Here is a 15,402-nt window from a genome sequence, read left to right as displayed (position 1 = left end):
AAAGGTCCAGTTATCCTTCCTTATATTCAACTTATATTCAACAGCCAGTTATAAATATAAATATATAACAGTTTATTAAACAACAATTTCCTGTACAAATATATAAAAATGAGTAAAATATATCATCGAATTCCTGCCATGTACACTCAAGGAGTGCACAAGATATGATAGTACTACATGAAAAGTTTACATCATTATTATCTTCCTATCTATCTATCTACAATTTTCCTCCAAATCAGTCTGTTACCTCTCAAGACCCTAACATTATCAGATCTTATATTTCTGTCTTCTAAGGCACTTTTTACTGTATCAATCCGCCTATATCTTGGTCTTCTTCTGGGTCTTTTTCCTGCCAACCTGGCAGAGAATACTTGTTTTCCTAATCTTGCCCATTCTGTTTAAGTGACCATACCACCTGAGAATAGCTCTGCTAACACATTCCTGGATGCTGACAATATCAAGTTATATCCTAATATCTTCGTTTTTAATATGATATTGCCATTGATGCCATCTGTTCACGCCTCTAATCTTTCTCAGGACTCTCATATCTGCGGTCTCTAGTCTTTGGTCAAGTGTTTTACTTCTGACCCAGCTCTCAGATCCATAAGTTAAAACTGGTTTGAACACTGTCTTGTATACAGCTAATTTAGTGTTCTGACTAATTTCTCTCTTATTCCATATGAATTTATTCAATTGACTTCCCACCATACCAGCTTTGCTGATTCTGTTGTCTATTTCTATATTTAATTTACCATCTTCAGTAAAAATCGTGCCTAAGTAGCTGAAATGTTTTACTTGTTCCACAGGTTCTCCATTCACAACACAGTTGACATTTTCAATGATTCTGCCTATTTTCATTGTCTTTGTCTTTTTATTGCTGACCTTCATACCATATCTATTACAACAGCTATTCAATTTAGTCAGAGAATCTTGCAGACTTGTAGTAGATTTATTTAGAAGTATAACATCATCTGCATAAAGCAAAGAGCTGAATTTATAATTTCAAAATTATAAACCTTCTTTTACAAAGAATTTTTAACTGCATGATACTCAATTTTATCCATTTCAAGGGATACAGACTACCCTTTTGCTTCAAACAGCTGTATAAAACAAACTACTTAATAGAATGACTTGCAATTTCACATGGATGCTTATGACAGATGTACCAACTTTGAAAAAAAAAAAAATCTTGCTGGTAGTGTTGCCATCAATGGTCGAGGCTGAAACTTTTCAGGCCACCCTTGTAGAATGAAGTAGGGGAGGGAGTGCCCTAGCTTTGTATGAGGTTGAAGCAGTGTAGAGATTAAAGTTCTTTAAAATTCTAACTTTTGCATTTTTATTTTTCTGAAGTCCCCAGCTACAGTCAAGATTAATAGTCCTACGTAAATGTGGACAGGACTGGAAAGAACAAAAGTAATAAGTTAATTATTTATTATAATTAACTTATTACTTATATTTTTACTATAGCCACTAGATAAGAAGTGTGATGGCTATAATGCCAAAAAATATTAACAAAATGCCTGTGCTTCCCACAGCCCTGTCAACATATTTATAGTAATGCTATTACTCTTTCCTCTATCTGGAGCTTCTCAGCAAAAAAAAAAAAAACTTTCAAGAAATATTTGCATTTGCAGTGCTTTCAACCCCATATGGGGTTCATATATTCCATGCAAAGTTCCTTATTCTTGCAATTTGTAACATGGACAAACTGGAACATCTGTCTCGGAAGAATATAAGAAATATGTCTGCTTCCGTGATTATGGTCGGTCCTTATGCCTTGGGTGCTTAGTACAGAATCAAATGGGAAACAACTGCTGTTCTGAACTGTAAATACAAGATTTTTATTTATTTATTTTGAATCAGGAGAGCTAAAAAAAACACTCCAACATCGATAAATATGGCCGTATGAACCTTACAAGAGTAGGAAACCATTGTTCTTAAACCTGCAGAATAGCCAAAACTGGTTGCCAATACCCATTGAGAATCATTGGACTTCAGATTTTCAATTTAGCCTCTTCCACTTATTCTTTGTGTGCACAGTTATAACTTGTATTACATCCCCAATGATGTCGCTGTGACAGATTGAATACTGGAATCGTTAAACCATAATATGAGGCACCTTTTAGCATGTCTATCTTTATGATTTACTGTTCATCCTTGGTAATTTGTTGCTTGTTTTCCTTCTGTCATCCATGCAGTTGGTAAATTGTGCCTGAAAGTTTTACAGGATTGTCTCAAAGTTAGCTGGTGTCTGGGCAGAGTCATTTAAATAAGTGTAGTGCTAGGGAACAGTGACAAAAAATAGATTTACTTTTGTTTACCCAGTTATTTAGGGTACAAGGATCATTTTTATATTCTTCTACTCATTGGCGCACCCAGGGACTCTGCTCCTCCTCCTTCCCCCCCCCCAAAAAAAAAAAAGAAAAAGGGGAAAAAACACTAGAAAATTTTCCAAAAATCTTTTCCTAAATAAAATTTATTATTTTTGTAATTTATGTTGTGTCGTGCTTTCTATTTCTATACTTATGAATTAGCGGTCACATAAGAATACCTTATAGCACTCGGGAATCCTGGCTGCTGTGAACGCAAGGCGAACGAAGTAGTGCTCGAGCACTACTTCGTTTGCACGAGCCGGACCAGAGGAGATCGCGGATATTATATAATATATTATCGACCACTGCAGATGCTCGGTCATAGGTCGTATACAATTCGTACTTTGTATTCTCAAATCGTCTACTCAGCTCTCCACCCCCCCACAAGATTAAATCTTGAAGCATTCGATCCCCTCTAAGATTAAATCCTGAGTGCGCCACTGCCTCTACTGTAGGAGAATTTCCCTGTTTTTTCCAGATTGCTTTTTTTTTTTCTACCATGAAGAAAGAGTGGAATGTGTTTATTTGGTGGTTTTGTGTATCTATATTTCTTTGATATTTGTGTTCCTTTCTATGACTTATTTTTGAGGGAGGTTACCGTTTTTTTTTTTTTGATTGTCACCTACTTCTCATCATTGGAGTGTTTTTTTTTTTTTTTGTCTTTTTTCCTTGGGGATTTATGTGCTAAACAGGGAAGAGCATTATTTTTTACTTTGTGTGTGAGAATTTTTCAGGGAAGAGAAGATTTTTCTTAAGCAGCATCGATTATTGGAAAATCTAAACCACTGAGTACGTATTTTCTACGCGAATACTGTTTTTAAAATAAACAGATTTTTTAATCATGAATAAGTAAATAATTTACAGATTAGCATGCGTGGCAGGTAAGAGACCAAATGAGATCTAGCACATGTGTTTATATTTGAATCTCTAAATTTTACTCTTGAACTTGTAAACACCATGACTATAAAACATATATACCCTAACAACGGTCCTGAATCGCACTATACCTTCAAAAAGATAGGTAATTTTAAGTAGCTAAAATACTTAAACCGCTAAAGGAAAGCACACATATTTCTAGCAATAAAGAGAAAGTAGAAACCAAACCTTATATACCTCAACCGCATCCCATCTCAAAATGGACATAATTAAAAAACGACCTTTCAACCATCTCCCCACCTCCACTACTAAAAAACAAGAATACAAAAGGTCCAGTTATCCTTCCTTATATTCAACAGCCAGTTATAAATATAAATATATAACAGTTTATTAAACAACAATTTCCTGTACAAATATATAAAAATGAGTAAAATATATCATCGAATTCCTGCCATGTACACTCAAGGAGTGCACAAGATATGATAGTACTACATGAAAAGTTTACATCATTATTATCTTCCTATCTATTTACAATTTTCCTCCAAATCAGTCTGTTACCTCTCAAGACCCTAACATTATCAGATCTTATATTTCTGTCTTCTAAGGCACTTTTTACCGTATCAATCCGCCTATATCTTGGTCTTCTTCTGGGTCTTTTTCCTGCCAACCTGGCAGAGAATACTTGTTTTCCTAATCTTGCCCGTTCTGTTTAAGTGACCACAGCACCTGAGATTAGCTCTGCTAAGGCATTCCTGGATGCTAACAATGTCGAGTTATTTCCTAATATCTTCGTTTTTAATATGATATTGGCATTGATGCCATCTTTCAATGCCCCTAATCTTTCTCAGGACTGTCATATCTGCGGTCGCTAGTCTGGTGAAGTGTTTTACTTCTGACCCAGCTCTCAGATCCATAAGTTAAAATTGGTTTGAACACTGTCTTGTAAATATTCGTGGTATACTAATAGCTGATTTAGAGTGAAATATATGATTATTATACTGGTACCTCCGTGGAGTCAGAAGACTCATCGCGGGAGACCCAAACTACCCACACAATATCTATTATACCTTTTCTTGAACTCGTTTACAGACGACGCACTCATAATTGAGTCAGGCAACGCATTGTATTCATTCACCACTCTCCAAGTGAAAAATCTAGTCCTCACACCATTGTTAACCACACCTACTTAATTTCCAGGGATGACCTGTTGTTCTTCCACCACTATCCCATTGCCGAAATATTTCCCTTGCATCAATCTTATAGAAATCTTTTAGTAATTTAATTGTTTCTATTATATCCCCTCTTCTCCGCCTATCAACTAACCTCCCTACATTCTATCAATGTAGGGAGCATTCCTTAGACCTTATTCGGCTGATGATTAATCCATTTCAAGCAAATTTGCTGAGATTCCATGTTTCTAGTTTAAATTCAGTTAACCGTTTCCTCCAAAGTAATCTTCACAAAAGATACAAATACTTTAAAACTCAAATCACGATAATCAACGTAATATACACATATATAAAAATGAGTAAAATACCACTACTCAAATCACGATAATCAACATAATATACACACCTTCAGTCTTTGAACTGATTTCCTATTGATGCGACATATTTTTCAACACTATAATGAAGAAAATTAGGCTTCATTTTCCCCCAAATTAGAGTCATGCTGTTAAAGATTTACTGGCCTAACTACTTTAAAAAAAATACAGGTATTGCCAAAATGCTTCATCAAACACATCAGTAGATGAACAACATTAAACAAACAAAAAATACCTAACGGAAAACTTTACCTACGTAACTTCAAAGAAACATCACTGATATTATAAACTAATAATCAACAATTGAGCCTTCGTAGTTCTGTCCGTTAAACAAAGCCCTTTGGTCAGAAAGACCTGGGTTCGATTCTCGTTCGTGACGTTAGGAACCTTTATCTGATCTCTTTCGACGAGAGGCGAGTTAGCTGGTCTCGTAGGGAGTTTTTTCACCCGGAAACTCGGGTCTTTTCGTCCCCCAGAACAGGCAAACCAGTCCCGCGAACACACGGATTAGTCAAGAATTCTTAAGTAGGGCCATATGTCCGATTCGTCATTTTTGCCAGTCCTGAACCGGGATGAAAATAGGGGGTTTGAGATAGTGCCGTACCTCCCCGTAAAAGGGACTCACCATATCACCATAAGAAATAATAATAATAATAATAAAATGAACAGTTTTCAATTTAAAAATATACTAAATACCAGCCGACACCCACTACACGCTATTACAATAGCAACGCTAGGCTTAACAACAAACCGGTCACAATAGCAAGATTAGGCTTAACAACCATTCCATATTCATACAGTCTGATAACAAAAACTAATTATACCAAATACAAAAATACCCCACACGTAAAGATAAACAAATAAGTTCAAAGAAACATCTGAGAATTACACATATAAAATAACATCTTTTTTTTTTTTAATGGCATTTCCTCCGATCAATTTTTTTTTCACAATTTTAATTGGGATAAATATTTTAGTAGGCTATATGTATTTATTTTTTTTAAAAAAAATTATTTAATGCTATACTCTACAAATCTTTACTATTTTCGAATGCTGCCAAAAGTAATTAAAATGTTTACCAGACTAACTTAAGTCACTGTAATGGTATATACATTCCTTCTTTATTTCTGGATTATTTAATGCTATGATATGATCAATAAATAGCTCATATTTTCAAATGCAGCCGAAAGTAACAACCTTCTTTTTGTTTTTTTTAAACCAACCATAGTAGCATGGCATGCACGTTATGGAATTTATAAATTACACCAGGAAATGAATTAATCGGTTTCTTACACATTCTGGTGCATTTGTTTTCATTCTGATCATGTGACACTATGCATATTTCAAGGTCTTAATTATTATACTGAAAAAATGAATATTAACATATTGCATACATACGAAAATGAATAAGAACACTCACCCGATGAAAACAGTCCAAACTAGAACTGTATTTTCTCCTTCCTCTACCTAGTTTTCAGTTTCTCGTTTCCACCAGAAAAAATATTGCGCCACTATATCACACAACGGACAAGGAAACGTCAAGCGACAACAACAGCTGTCGGTTTGAATGTAATTGTAATGTGCCTCTTTTATGTTTTAGGATAAACGAGAGTGGTCTGAAAAGTTCTCAGCTCGACCATAGATAGCAAAATTATCGGCAAGATTTTTTTTTGTAAGTTGGTACACCTGTCATAAGCATCCATGTGAAATTGCAAACGTTTTGTCTGTATACCTTGAAATGGATAAATTTGAGTATCGTGCGGTTATAGCATTCTTTGTAAAAGAAGGTTTAACGCCAAAAGAAATTCATCGAAGTCCATAAAAGTTTATGGGCACTCTTCTCCTTCGTTTGCGATAATTAAGAAATGGGCTGCCGAGTTTAAACGTGGCCATACTATCCTTGAAGATGATCCACGTGAAGGATATCCAAAAAAAAAAGTATAACAACTCCAGATATCATTGATCAAGTGCACGATATGGTATTAGATGACCAGCGAATCAAAGTGCGTGAAATTGTTGAGACTATAGGCATTTCAAAAGAACGTGTAGGATATATTACGCATGAAGAATTGCAAATGAAAAAGCTTTGCGAAGATGGGTGTCACGCAGATCAAAAACGCGCTAGCATGAAAATCTCTGAACAGTGCTTGGTGCGTTTTAACAAGAATAAAACTGATTTTGTGCGTGGATTTATTACTACGGATAAGACTTGGATTCACCATTACACACCAGAATCCAAACAGTGGACAGAAGCCGGTTGTTTAGCGCCAAAGAAGACAAAGGCGGTTCCATCAGCAGGAAAGATCATCGTAACGGTGTTTTGGGATGCTAAAGACATTTAGCTTATTGATTATCTTGAAAAGGGTAAAACAACCGTGGAATATTATTCCGATCTTTTAACAAGACTAGACGAAAAAATTCGTGAGAAAAGACCCGGTTTGCAGAATAAAAAAAATCATCTTATTTGTGCTATGAATTGTTGGAACATCCAACCTATTCCCCAGATTTGGCTCATTCTGGCTTCTATCTCTTCCCAAAACTAAAACTCTTCATCGCTGGTCAGCGTTTTTTTTTTTTTTTTTTTTCCGAATCAAGGGGGGTATTTTGCAGATTTTATTGAGAACCACTGCAGGAAGCAGATAATGGCGCTGCAGCATTTTTGGAATAAATGTATTAGTCTGAAGGGAGATTATGTTGAAAAATAAAAATAATTTTGAAATTAGAAAATCGTGTTTTCATTGTTAGGCCGAGAACTTTTCAGACCCCCCCCCCCCTCGTATAAATTGCACAAAATCAAGAAGTTCAGAATCCTGAGCACGTACCGTGCGTGTATGGACAAAAGGATAGAAAGCGAGGAATAATCTACTGATGAATGTGCTTATTTTATTGTTAATATATATTTATTTATTATTATTACATGACACCTCCAATGAGTCGAAGGATTCATTGCGGGAGGCACTCGACGTCTATAAACTGCTTGTGTTCTGATGACCGATTTGCCTGTACGCGGGATGCAAAACTATATATGAACTTTTTGAAATTCTTTGGTCCTAATAGTAGTTATTATTATTTTTAAATAAATCTCCATATTTTTAATAAGTAAACAAAACAGGTGTATGTTAATATTTCGCTATCATTTTATCAAGGCCAACCATTCATCAAAATCATTAGACTGCTCAGGCGTCCGTTCCGTTATATATTGAAAAGCGTTTGAAAACTTGGATCGCTTCCAAGAAAATGTTTCGGTTCTGGATATGTGATTTTTTTTTTTTTTCCTTACGTTTTTTCTCTCAGATCGTAGCAGCAGATAAGTGGATACACTAAGATAACTCTCTGCTTGCTCAATAGACGGCGCTACGGCATTCTATCATGGGATGTTTTGTTGTTTTTTTTCTGCAAGGTCAAAGCGTCGCGCATTGCTAGACGCTTTTGTGTAGCCAAGCGACCTCGTGTTAGAGATAAAAGTAAATGATAGCGGCGAACGAGACTTGGCGTAGACACTGAGTGTATTTACATTACCAATCAGAGGTGTCACGTAATAATAATAATAATAATATTTTACTATTTCCGGAAAGTGAAGGACGACTAATAAAATCGACAATAATTAGGAGTTATTATTATTATTATTATTATTATTATTCCATGGTATTATTATACCAGATCATAGAGGTCAAATTCATGTATTTTATAGAGCACCTGTTCTGGCTTGTTATAAAGTTCACATTTGGAAATATTCATACAGTTTAGCAAATGCATTGGCGATGCTTCCTCAATGTTACAGATTTTGCAGATGGGGAAGACTTTCATGCCATTGCAAAAATTGATTAGTTTTGTGTAGTCGGTCTTGGGGTGAGAGATCATGGTAGTGGCACAGCGATTAAACTTGAAGTTGATGGTAGCTCCTGGCTTTTCTGCTGAATGCCAGTGGTGAGTTATGTCCTGGAGAATCGTTCTTTCTACATTTTCTTTTTGAGTGGTTTTAAAAAGATCAAAATCTGTGGTATCACTTCATTGCAGTCATTTTTGCTGCTTCATCTGTAGTTTCATTTCCGTTTAATCCCACATGTGATGGAATCCATTGGAAAATTATTTCGGAATCCTTATGCAGTTTGTTTATGTTTTTTTGCTATGTTTCTAGTTCTTAGTAGCTTGAAGGGCAGCTAAGGAATCTGTGAAAACTATAAATTCTTTTGGGTTTTGTTTATCCAAATGTTGCAATGCTATTGCAAATGCTAATGGCTATTAATTCTGCATGGTATGAGTTGTATCCAACACTGTTAGTTGTTTTTAGTTCTATATTTTGCGAGCCGTAGATGAGTACTGCACTCCCAGAATTGCCATCTGGATTTTTGGAGCCATCCATGTAGATCTTTATTTAGTCAGGTCGATATTCCATTATTTTTGAAAGAGCTAATCATTTCAGGGTATTCTAGGCCTTTTTTCTCATGTTTCCTTATTTCAGAATTGATAACTATATCTTTCCTGTCTTGATTTGGAGGAAATGCTGGTAGTTGGCTATTTTATTTGGACAATCCAAGGGAATTTTATTTTCCATGATTTCATACATTGTTGATTTTTTCTTTATTCTGTTTGTTGGTTGCCAATTTTTAAAAATTCACTTCTATGATGTGCAAGGTTGGCTCTTTTTTCTACAAATTTAGTAAGATTTTCTTGCCACCTAATTTTTAAAGGAACAAGGTTGGATTCAAATTCTGCTATTTTTCCAGGAGTTGTATTCCTTAGTCCACATATGATTCTAGCTGCATTCTGAATTTTTATAAGCTTATCTAAACTGGTTTGTGATGTTTGCATCCAGATAGGCGAATCATATTCCATTAAGGGTCGGATAATAGAGGTGTATGTGACTTTTAAGGTTTTAGCATCGGCTACCCCACTCTTTACCTAAGATACTTTTCAGGTTTTCAGGATATTTAGTCTTCTTTTTGTTCTGACTGCAACATTGTTGATATGTTTATTGAAGCATAGTGATGGATCCAGAGTAAGTCGAAGATATTAAGGATTTTGATTAAAAGTAATTAGTTGATTGTTTAACTTAATCTTTGGTCTCCACTTATGGATCCAGAGGGCACCATGAGGTATTATTAATGGTAAAGACACAAATTTTTGATTTATTAAGGTTAATTTTGATTTTGGGGGGGGGGGGGTTTAGAGTATGTAGATAAACTTTCAATTCCTTTGTTTAAGTGCATAACTGTCTTTGTTTCTTTATTTATATTTTTTATCTAAGTCGTTTAAGTAGATGGAAAAAAAGAGTGGGCTCAAATTGCTGCCTTGAGGAAGTTCCTGTCTTATTTTCACTTTCTTGGAAAAGGTATTATTTATTCTAACTCATTTTATGTCTTTCTAACTCATTAGAAAGTCATAAATCCAATTTAGAACTTTCCTCTTCTATTCCAATATGACTGTTTGGAAAAGAGTTTCTGCCTGTGTCAAAGGCATTGTTAAAATCTATAGAAGCTGCAATGGTGGATTTGGTAGGTTTGGTCTGGAAGTTATCTTGAATTGTCTGGGTTAAGTACAAAACTTGATTAGTTGTTGAGTGATTTCTCCTAAAGGTAGCCTGAAAATGTGGTAGTATACTATTTTTGTTTAGATAGTAATTGAAACGTTGGAGTATCATTTCCCCATCAGTTTGCCTGGAATTGAAGTCAGCAACATTGGTCTATAACTTCCTGGTTGGTCTCGAGGTTTGTTAAGCTTTAAGATTGATATAATTGTGGCTGTTTTCCAGTCATTTGGAGCTTTTCCTTGTTTTAGGCTAGTGTTGTATAGGCGAAGTAGCCAATCTAGGGCTAGGAAAGGAAGATGTCATCTGGTCCACATGATTTATTTATATCTAGTCTCTCCAAGGCATCTCTCAATTAAGAGATTGTAAATGGATCCCAGAATAATTTGTTTTTATATTTTGGGGAATTTGCAGCGTTTTTCTGCTGTCGAGCCTGTTTTGATATTTGATGGTCTTTCCTAGTGTTCATCTCTAGTTTGCTTATATTTTGAAAATGAAAGGCCAAGGTATTTGCAATCTCCCTGTCTCCATGATATTTCCATCTGAATCTTTTAGTGTGTTAATCTCACTTGCCTTTGGTAGGTCTCTTTGTAAATTAGCAGTCAGTTTACAAAGTTTGGTATCTGAAGTGTTTGGATTTAAGTTGTGGCAAAGTTCTTGCCACCGAGTTCTTTGTAATATACTATATTTTTGTATAATTTCAGCATTTATCTTGTACTCGATCCTGGTTTCTGGAGAGATTTTTAAGATGTTAAATAATTCATTGCGTTTAATTATTTTACTGGCAAGTTGCTGGTGAACATTTTGTAGTCTGAAATAACTTTTCTCCTGTAGCCCTTTGGGATACTTTTCTTTGCTGCATTTAGGATAGTATTCTTCCAAGAAGTCATGTAGTCTTTGTCTAAGTCATCATGGCATGTGTGATCTTTCAGCATTTTACTTCCTTCCTTTCCTCCTTGTATTTCTCCCAATTTGCCTTCTGGAAGTTCCAATGATATGTTCTTTTTTGGATGGGTCTAGTCATTTTTGGGTCCAGATTAATTAATATTGGGGTCCCTTTCTACTGGTTCCAAAACAGACCAATTATCTTCGTCATGAAGATCTGGAGACACCGCAGTATTATCTAGGGCATCTTTTGTCCCATTAGAATGAGACATATAGGTGGGTTCTTCACTGTTGAGAGTTATTAGTCCTGCTTCATCTAAGAAATTACTCAGATTTTCTCCTCTTGGGTTTATTTCCTCAGAACCCTATAATAGGTGTTTGCTATTCATGTTTCCTAAGATGATGAAGTTTTCTTTAATGAGATTTGATAGGCTGGAAAGATCTTGTCCAGGTTTTTCAGGAGGATGATAACAATTGAATGTGTTTAATGGCTTTTTACTTAGTTCCAGTATTTGGATTCCTTGTATTTCACTACCTTCTGCTACTGTCTAGTTCAACGATTTTATATGACAAGTTTTGGATTAGTATCAGAAGCCCTCCTCGATTTTGGTCAGTAGGCCTATCTTGTCGTATGATATCATGGTTTTTAATGTTTAGTCTGCTGGTTTGTCGAAGTTTGGTTTCCTGGATGCAGATAATATCAGCATCATGTTTGTGAGCTAGTAGTAATAGTTCATTTAGTTTTTCTTTGCATGCTGAAGTAACGATACCATTTAAATTACATTCGATGATATTAATATTTCTTGTAATGGGTGGAATGATTTGCTTATTTCTCAACTCTGACATCATTTCCAAATCAAGAGTCGCATCGGTTGCCTCGTACGCGATAGCATAGGTATAATCACTGAAATTTGTCTCCATGACGGGAAAAAAGAAATGCTGGTGTCGTTAGATCATCCAGAGGGCACCACGAGGCGGTGATAGTCAGACTTTTCCCTCCATGATTAGGAGTTGATAGTAGGAAGTGGATCCCCTAGTGGCAATATTCGTAACGTGTTAAAACTTAATGCAAGTTATTTAGAATAAAATAAATATAAAAAAAACTTTTATATTTTAAAAAAATACAAAATAACTTTTATTTTAAAAAATAAAATAATAACTTTTACTACACAGAGATATATACTGTCCAATTAAAACATTTTTGTCTGCTGCAAGCTGAGTCTATCCGGCATGGCATGGACTCTATAAAAGTTCGCTGAATATTGCAGGAGGAATTCTACACCACGTCGTCAGGAATGCTCCCCGTAGACCTGCGAGTGTTTGGAGTGGATGATTCATATAATATATCAATCTGCATAATCCGAGAGGTTTTGTGGTATTCAAATCCAGGGACTTTAGCAACGATTGCAACGTGTGGATTTTTCAAAATACTGTTGTTTATTGTTCAGCTAATCCCTGCATCACTAAAAGAAATATGACTGATCTGTGGAAAGGGGGGTTATAAACATTGAAATCGATACTGGCTTAGGATAGTATCGATTTCAATCGATACTATCATAAGTTGGCTGCAGCTTCTAATAATAATAATAATAATGATGAAATTGTAGCTAGAACAATTCTACAACTTTCATGACTCAGTCTGACTTCTTTACTAGATCAGAGTCTCTCTGGGAAAATGATTTTCAGTACAAATACATGTTATAGCTACTGACGTCTCTTTCGAATGTTCAAAAGCATCCTCTTTGCAAACGGAATTTCTGTTTGTTTTACGAAAAGCACCTGAGACTATGAGGGCAGCTCAGTTTGTAAATTGTGTGTATTCTTCTGGCTAGTTTGCCCGTTTTGCCGAATGAAAAACCCAAATTTCCGGGAAGAAAACCCTTTACTTCTGCACGAGACTAGTTAACTCAGCTTCAGTTGAAACACACTTAAAGTTATTCATCTCCTAGGCGGGAATCGAACGTAAATCTTTCTGAGCAAAGGACGTTGTCGATCACGACTCAGCTATGGAGACTCCTTGATCGTATTGAAGAAATGAGGATGGAAGTACGTACTTGAAAATAAAACTTCATTAGGTACGCGTAGCGACTTATGAGATTTTTTTTATTATTATTATTTTATTTATTTATTTTTTGAGACAATTGGCATCACTGTAGAATTGAGGGTGACGTGGTATGCTGGAATGATTCCTGCATCTGCTGAGTTATTGAGTTTTTAGTAAACCTATGTCTGGCGTGTTCACGAAAATAGAGAAGCGAAATCTTGAACTGCGTTGTGCAATTAAAATTTGTGTTAAACTGAATGATAGTCTAACTGCAACATTCCATAAATTAAGCGGGCGTATAGTATTAATTTTTTATCACGCGCTGAAGTCTTTAAATGACACAATATGCTTTTGGAGGGGGGGGATAGAAAGCATGAGCAAGTCCAAAACGAAAACAATGATTGTGATTCATTTATTAGCCATGGCGTGGCCCACAGAGAATTGAATTTGTACCTCTGGATCAATCAAATTTACTACAATGGGTTGCAAAAACGCAACTTATGGATGCTTCCATTGCGAATGGATCTTGCATCATGAGAATGTGGCTTCTCATTCTGTGCTATCAATTCGTGAATATTTAGCCAAAAAATGCAATTTGTTGAAAAAACAGCCAAGGTACTTGCCCGACTTGTCTCCTTGTGACTTTTTTCCCCCCAACCTCAAGAACAAGATGAAAGATACCCATTTTGAGACCTGCAAAATATCCAAAAAGGAGCCGTGACAGCGGAACGAGCTAACAAAAGAGGACTTTCAATCCACGTGGAAGGAATCAGTGCGATTGGTGAGGATGGAGTTGCTTTGAAGGTGACAACGAGATATCAGACGATTAATTGAATACATAATTTTATACAACTATTGTCTCATTAGTTTTCTGCTAGCTCTCGTATTAAATGGTGTCACTATAGTATGGGCCGAGGCAGTTGAATTATGAGATTATCAAGTTCCTCTTCGTTTAATTCAGAACCCAGTGGTAAACATATTAAAACATACTGTGGTGAAACTCCACAGAGAGGCAAATATTCACTGCTTCCTAGGCACTATTAAGCTGAACTTGATGGAAAGGAGTATGATTGCTCACGAGGATAACTACTTCACCATGTTCAGGGCCACCTCCAGTCCTGTCCATGTGTATAACAGTGATATATTCCTTAAGGTAGGATCTTCACTGGGTTTTAAATGTTTCCTAAAAACCGAAACAAAAATGTTAGTGTTTCTGTAGCAGGTCCTTGATATTGTCAATATTCTGGCGAAACCAACAAGTGTTTCATCGTAAAAATTTTCCTATTGTTTAAGCTTCACAGACTTGTCTGATTTCTGGGAGGTTGAGGACCTGTCGTTATCGGGTTGATATTTATTTTTTGATCTTGGGAAGTATGGGTGACCAGTGCCCATCTCTTCCTCTGAAAAAAAAAAGATGGACACTGGTCCATACTTCCTAAAATGTGTACATTCAAAGCTTGATTATGGGTCCCAAGTTTACATTTCTGCAAGGGAGAGCATGCTCTGGTGGTTGGACTAGATCCATCAGCATATACAATTAACTATGGCTGCTTCTTGCAGCTCATCCATTCAAAGCCTTTTAATTCAATCAAATGAACCCCCCTCTATCACTTACATAAAAATATTTGCCTCTAAATTTTACCCCAAATATAAAGTCCCTAGTAGATCATCCTACATAGACTAATCTCTTTTTTCTACGTTGACATGCGCGTTAGAGAGGTCATGGAAGCTATTGGCATGAGTGTTGACAACATTACCCACACCAATAAATAAAACAATAAATCAACTGCCTTTTTTCCCTTATAGAGAGTAGGCAAGTCCTTTTAACTGTATCTAGCTTTCGAAGACTGAGTGGACAGTTCAATCTAAACCGAAAGCCAACCAGAGAATAGCTGTTTGCTATTCTCTGGTTGGCAAGGCGTTAGCTGATTTTTTTTTTTTTTACATTATTCATTAATTTATCTCCATTTATTTATCTATCAACACCCTGTGTACTGATGTAACCTGTGTCCTAGCGCAGTATGACGTTTGTTATCGTTGTGCCATACAACTACAAATCAATCAACCAGATTATGACATCAAAATACACCTTTTTATGACAAAGGACGAAAATGTGTATCACTTGTTGGTCTCCTTTTTAGTACAGCTAAACGAG

Source organism: Typopeltis vanoorti, chromosome 9 (genome assembly GCF_054136105.1).
Source record: "Typopeltis vanoorti isolate ZY-2024b chromosome 9, IOZ_Tvanoo_1.0, whole genome shotgun sequence".
Taxonomy (NCBI): Eukaryota; Metazoa; Arthropoda; class Arachnida; order Uropygi; family Thelyphonidae; genus Typopeltis; species Typopeltis vanoorti.
Note: the sequence above shows the minus strand (reverse complement) of the source record.